The sequence below is a fragment of the Pipistrellus kuhlii genome, unplaced genomic scaffold, assembly GCF_014108245.1.
Source record: "Pipistrellus kuhlii isolate mPipKuh1 unplaced genomic scaffold, mPipKuh1.p scaffold_m20_p_1, whole genome shotgun sequence".
In the NCBI taxonomy this organism is placed as follows: Eukaryota; Metazoa; Chordata; class Mammalia; order Chiroptera; family Vespertilionidae; genus Pipistrellus; species Pipistrellus kuhlii.
The window spans coordinates 15,889,521-15,896,051 of record NW_023425404.1 but is presented as its reverse complement, the minus strand read 5'-3'; the positions used below and the strand labels follow the sequence as shown (position 1 = coordinate 15,896,051).

The 6,531-nt window shown below is 49.1% G+C and overlaps 1 protein-coding gene across 1 annotated transcript in view; it reads left to right on the top strand.

The window, feature by feature from the left end:
* The window catches only part of GALNT16 (polypeptide N-acetylgalactosaminyltransferase 16), an 83,712-nt gene that overhangs the window by 43,546 nt on the left and 33,635 nt on the right, over nt 1–6,531 (top strand). The gene's annotated exons all lie outside the window — the stretch shown is intronic.

The following is a 6,531-nucleotide window of genomic DNA, read 5'->3' as shown; positions in this document are numbered from 1 at the left end:
GGAGCCTTGGGGTTACCCTGCCTCTGCAGTTTATGCCACTGGTTTTCTTTCTCGCAGCTGCAGGGCATGGCAATGTAGTTTGGGGGGGTTGGTGCCTCCAAACAGGCAGGAACCTAAACAGGCATCGACTTTGCCTTCCCCTTTTGCTGTGATTGCAACAGAAGTCATCAGGACCCTGAGGGCGTCCCTGGCTGGGAAGACCAAGGAGGGCCGGGGCTGACCCAAGGAAATGCGGTTGTTTGCTTTTGGGTCTGAGTAATATAAACGCTTGTACTTTTCACTTTTTCCATAGCGCGCCCCCCCCCCCCCCCCCCCCAGCCATAAGCAGAGAAGTTTCCATGCCCGTGTCAGGCCAGGAGATGACAGCACTGGCAAGTCCCCTCTGAGCCATGAACTGATGCTCTGACCACGAGCCCAGGAGGGAGACAGCCTACAGACTGCACTTGTCAGGACCCGGTTGTGTTCTGGGCACCAGTGTCCAGCTTCCTTTGGAGCCAAGGGACCCAGAATCGGAAGGGAGGTGCCAGCACATCTGGGTCCAGGAGTCGTTTGAGGCACACAGAGGAAGCTTTGTGCTTAGGCCCTGCAGCCAGACAGCCTCACTTCTAGTCCCAGCCCAGCCCCTCGGCAGCGGTGTGTCCTTAGGCACGTTGCGTTACCTCTCCGGGCCTCAGTTTTCACCCCCTGGAAAATGAGAATAAGAGCATCTCTTTGGCAGGGCTGTTGGGAGTTAGAAAGAAGCTCCTAGCGAAGCCCCAGCTCATAGCAGATTCTCAGCAAGCAGTCAGCACCGGCTCATTTCTGTGGAAAAGGCCCAAGTCTTCATCATGCTCTGCAGAGGTGTGGTTGGGAGGGGAAGGCAAGGTTCAGGTATCCTTCACAGACTGAGGAATGCTCCACTCCAGCTGGGTAAACTGATAAACGGGGAGAACCTGAGCTGTCACACCATACATTCCCTAGGGTGAACCACTCTTACGTCCCTCTGTCCCCAGGTGTTCTCTGGGGTGGGAAGGACATAGGAAATGAGACCCGGAGAGCTTATTTCCACCTGGATCCTGGATCTGAGCAGAGACCATCTGGAGTGGTGGGCCTCATGCCTGTCCCAGGCTTGAACAGAGGACGGTGTTTGGCTGAGATCCCTAAGGGAATGGGCAGTGTAGTCCTTCTGGTGTCATAAACTGGGGCGTCATCGGTGCTCCTGGAACAGGTCGTGTGGGAAATGGAACCGGAGCCCCCGGTGAGCTTCCAGCAGCCCCTACCCTGCGCTGTGGAGAATGTAACTGAACCAGAGCTCCCTGGGCCTGTGGGCATGGCTGGTGCAAGGTGGTGGTTTCCATGGCAGCCATGGAAACTAGCTGAGTTGCAGTCAGCTCTGCTAAGGGTGTAGCTCCAGGTCAGCACAAATAGAGGCCAAGCAGCAGACTCACGGTGAGAGTCCTTGGGAAGGGGACCAGGGGAGATGGGCTCGAAGGACCCTCCTGGTCCTTGGTCCTGTGATCTCACCAGCCCATGCCTAGCAGCAGCTCAGCCTTGGTAACGCACTGGAGCCTCCTGGAGAGCCGTAAGAACTCCTGGAGCATGTGTCCCACCTCCAGAGATTCTGATTTCATCGTTCCTGTGAAAGGCATGGGCATCAGGATTTTTTTTAAAAATCTTTCCAAACGATTCTAACGTGCAGCCAAGGCTGAGAACCACTGGCAAAAAGGCAGGCGAGCTAACAATAAAATTACGATTTATGTGCCGGATACTGTGCCAAGCACATTGTCTGCATTCTCTTCTTTAATCCTCCCACGAATCCCCATTTTTCCAGGTGAAGGAGCCTGCTCAGAAAGGGTAAGAGCAGTGAGCGCTGGCGTTCTCTTCCAGGGCTGTCAGATTTCAAAGCCCAGGCTGGTAATCCCTACAACAGCCGTGGAGGGATGTGACGTGAAAGATGGGGACATGTCTGGGCAGGCCCTACGTGAGTTTCCCCTGCCCCCTAACTGATGTTCCCGGCCCTGTGCCACCCCCGTGTGTGGATGGGAGGAACCCTGGCAGGCCAAGAGGGATTGGCTACTTCCCCAGAACCCAGTGACTCCTGGGGAGGCCCTGGGGGACCTGCCTTTCATTTGGGAAAGGTGGAACCTGAGACGGTGTGCTCAGAGAGATGGTGAATCACGATTCCCTGCCATTCCCAGCTCTCGGAATGAATGGCAGTCTTTCAACTTCGGACGTAGCATCAGATGAGATTTTTGTTCCCAGAGGAGTGGTAGGGAATCACATTTTGTTCTCCAGGTGTTTTGGGTTTAGAGCAGACCCGGGGGGGAAAAAAGTCAGGAGGCATCCATAAAACAGGACCAGAGCCTTTATATTCGCAGTTCCATTGAAACCCAGCGAAAGGCAAACCCAGCAGGTACCCGTTTTACTGGCAGTAAAAGGAAATTGAACAGCAGTTATTTAAAAGGAGTCTGAGTTATTTAAATCTAAAATTTAGGGGTGCATATATATGTCTTAAAAGGAAGTTTACAAGGCCTGGGGATTTGGGTTGAACAGCTTTTTATGAACATGACATGGAAAATATTGTCCTTTCTTATTTTAAACCTTCCCCTTGGCCGTTAGTTTTCTAAATTTAGAAGTCAGGAAGAAATATGCAGATCTAGCTAGAAAGAAAAAGTGAAGCAAGTCAGACATGTTTCAAAGTTTAATTGAAGTGACGGACCGAAAAGAAGGCTCTGCAAGAAGAGAAATAATTCTTCTCACTTTATAGAGCAGAGTCATTATTTCAGCTTAAACAACTTCAGATGTGACTGACCTTCTTGGACGTGGAAGGGCTGGACTTGGCACTTTCCGAAAGAGCAAAGACTGGAGGGGAGGCAGCTGCTTAAATGTCAACCAAGGCTGCTTAGCGAAAGGCTGGAGGGCTGTGGGAGGTTCATCAGGCTGTCACTCATCGTCTCCCCACCCTTGTTCCTGGCATGGCAAATCAAGAGCCTCTTTTTTTTTCTTTTCTTTTTTTTAAATATATTTTATTGATTTTTTACAGAGGAAGGGAAAGTGATAGAGAGTTAGAAACATCGATAAGAGAGAAGTACATAGATCAGCTGCCTCCTGCACACCCCCCACCGGGGATGTGCCCACAACCAAGGTACATGCCCTTGACCAGAATCGAACCCGGGACTTTTATGTGCCGAAGCTCTATCCACTGAGCCAAACCGGTTTCGGCAAGAGCCTCTTTAGTCGTGGTCCCTATGGAAACCAGCCACCTTCCCCCGCCCCAAAGCCTGACCACAGACCTGCTGGCTGGGAATGCCCCACCCATCTCCCGGCTCAAGTCACTGGGCCAGATGCCAGAGACCAGCCTGGTATCTTGGAATGAAAGGCTGCCACCTACACCATGTCATTGTGACTAATGGCTCATTTTGTTTCTTTCTTTTTGATAATGGCTTTCTATTCATTGAAAGGACTAAGGACTGAAATCTCTGAACTTTTTGTCATTAGAGAAGAACATTCAACTCACACTATTGATATTAGAAAACGACATTAATTATTACTAGACCTAATAGTTTAAGGGGGGAAAAAATAGAGCCGTGCTGGCATGGCTCTGTGGTTGACCATCTATGTACCAGGAGGTCATGGTTCAATTCCTTGGTTAGGGCACATGCCTGATAGGGGACATGCAGGAGGCAGCTGATGAATGATTCTCATCATTGATGTTTCTATGTCTCTCTCCCTCTCCCTTCCTCTCTGAAATCAATAAAAATATTTTTTAAAAGGATACATACATACATACATAATAGTAGATTAAAAAAAAAAATCAAAGTAGTCCCAGTTGGTTTGACTCAATGGATAGAGCGTTGGCCTTGGAATGAAGGGTCCCAGGTTCAATTCCAGTCAAGGGCACATGCCCAGGTTGTGGGCTCCATCCCTAGTAGGAGGCGTGCAGAAGGCAGCCAATCAATGATTCTCTCTCATCATTGATGTTTCTATTTCTCTTACTCTCCCTTCCTCTCTGAAATCAATAAAAATAGATTTTTTTAAAAGACATATGTAAATTTGGAATGGGTATGACTAACTCCAAGCAATATCATTAGAGCTCTTTCTTTCCATCTCTTGGCTCTGATTTTTCTCTGATTTTTTTAATGTGTTTTTATTGAGTTTAGAGAGAGAGAAAGGAAGAGGGATAGAGAGATAGAAACATCGGTCAGCCGCCTCCTGCACACCGTTTACTGGGGATCGAGCCTGCAACTCGGACACATGCCCTGGCCAAGAATGGAACCAGTGGCCTCTTGGTTCATGGGTTGACACTCAATCACTGAGTCACACCAGCTGAGCTATTTTTTTTTAATTGACATATAACAATATATAAGTTTCAGGTGTTCAACATAATAATTTGATATTTATACAGGATGTCCCCAGAAATGTATACACACTTTGAATAATTATTAATTCCACTAAGTTAAATCTGAAAAGAAAGAAACATCAACTGAGCTATCAGCTATTAAAGTGTGTATGCGGTTTTTGGGGACACCCTGAACATTATTGCATAACGATCACCACAATAAGTCTAATTAACATCCATCACCACACATAGATACAGATGGTTTTTTTGTGATGAGAATTTTAATATCTACTCTCTTAGCAACTTTCCCACATACACTACAGTAAGTCCCCGTGCTGTACATTACATAGACAAGCTTTCTTCACGTGATTGGCAAGAAGACGCTCACCTGTCAGACTCAGCAGTGCTGATAAAAAGATCGCACCTTGCCGAAATCGGTTTGGCTCAGTGGTAGAGCGTTGGTCTGCGGACTAAAGGGTCCCAGGTTCGATTCCGGCCAGGGACATGTACCTTGGTTGCGGACACATCCCCAGTGGGGGGGGTGCAAGAGGCAGCTGGTCGTTGTTTCTCTCTCAGCGACGTTTCTAGCTCTCTATTTCTCTCCCTTCCTCTCTGTAAAAAAATCAATAAAAATATATGAAAAAAAAAAGATCTCATCTTATAGGGAAGATCCTCATTGGGTCAGAGTGAGTCAAACGACCATTCCTGCACTAATCCCCGTGTTTGGGGGTGCAGTGATAAGATCAGCCTAGCCTGGTCTTGTGCCCACCCCTGTGGAAGTGATCACAGTGTTGGTTGGACAAGTGTCAGTGATTGACAGCTTTGCGAGGAGCAATGAGTAGGTGAGGAGATCCCTGAGGCGGGCAAAAACTACCTTGCCATTTCCTCGGTCCACCTCAGTCCTGAGTGTTGTGTTAGACAAGAATGTGTGTGAGGAGCAGGGGGTGAAGATGCTTGAGGTCACGAGGGCTCATCGTTCACGTATTCATCAGCCATTGTTTTTGAGTCCTGTGATCACTCAGGCACTGTTCTGGTCTTTGGGACCCAGCATTAAGCAAAAGCAGATAACCTATGTCCCAGTGAAGTTTATACTCTTGTGGGAAGAAACAGTCAAAGAGATAAAATAAATAAGCAAAATACACACAGTGCTGTAAGGAAAACAAAACAGGGCAGGAATGAAGCAGACATGGAATCTGAGGGTGGGTTGGGCTACAGTTCTGCAGCTGGTGGAGGGGCAGGTTCACAGAGGCCACATTTGAGCAGAGGCCTGCAGGGGCCATGCAGACATCTGGGAGAAGAGCCTTCCAGAAAGAAGGCAGAAGGAACAAAAGGGCAGAAAAGAAGGGTGACAATGGCTCAAGGAACAAGGAGATGAGTGTGGCTGGGGCAGAACCAGAGAGGGGGCAACAGTACAAGCTGAGTCCAGTCAGGTGACAGGGTGCCCACACACACACAGTCTCTTGGTCACTGTGAGTTCAGGGCTTTTGCCCTTTGGGACAGCGAGAGCCACCGGAAGTCACGTGATATGGCAAGGGATCCCACTTGTTTGCTGTTTTCTCCTCAGTTGATTACCAATAAGTTGGGAGCAGAGACATTATTTAGGTGTTCATTCATTCATTCATTCACTCACTCGCCCATTCATTCCTTTATTCAGCAAATGCCTGCTCAATACCTACTATATGCCAGGTGCTGGGAGCTCAAAAAATGAGGAGCCCACCATCTAGTGGAAAAGGAAGAGAAGTAAATACAGATGTCAGAGCCTGTGATAGAAAAACCACAAACAGCCTCCGGTGCCCTCACCCCCTCCAGAAAGGGCAGCAGCAAGTGGCTCCAAGCCCAGGATCTCAGGCTGATCCAGATATAGCTTCCCACGGCCCCACAGCCTAGAGCCAAAGGGTGCATTACCCTCGCATGCCGATGTGCTAAGTAAGCACCAGGGGTGGGAACAGGGGACAGTAGCAGCACACTTCCCCCGTAGGACAGCGGAGGAGGGGAACAGCATTTACTGGTTGGTACCCAGTCCATGAGCCAGGACCATTTCCAGGCTCCTGCTCCCGCTGGGGTTGGGGTGGGGCGGGGTGACCTTCCACAAGTCATTCTTCAGCCACCTGTGCTCTAAGGTCGGAGGTGGGGCCGCTGTGGCTCAGCTGGTTAAGCATCCTCCCATGCGCTGAAAGGTGGCTGGTTCAGTTTCCCAGTCTTGCTGGCTTGAG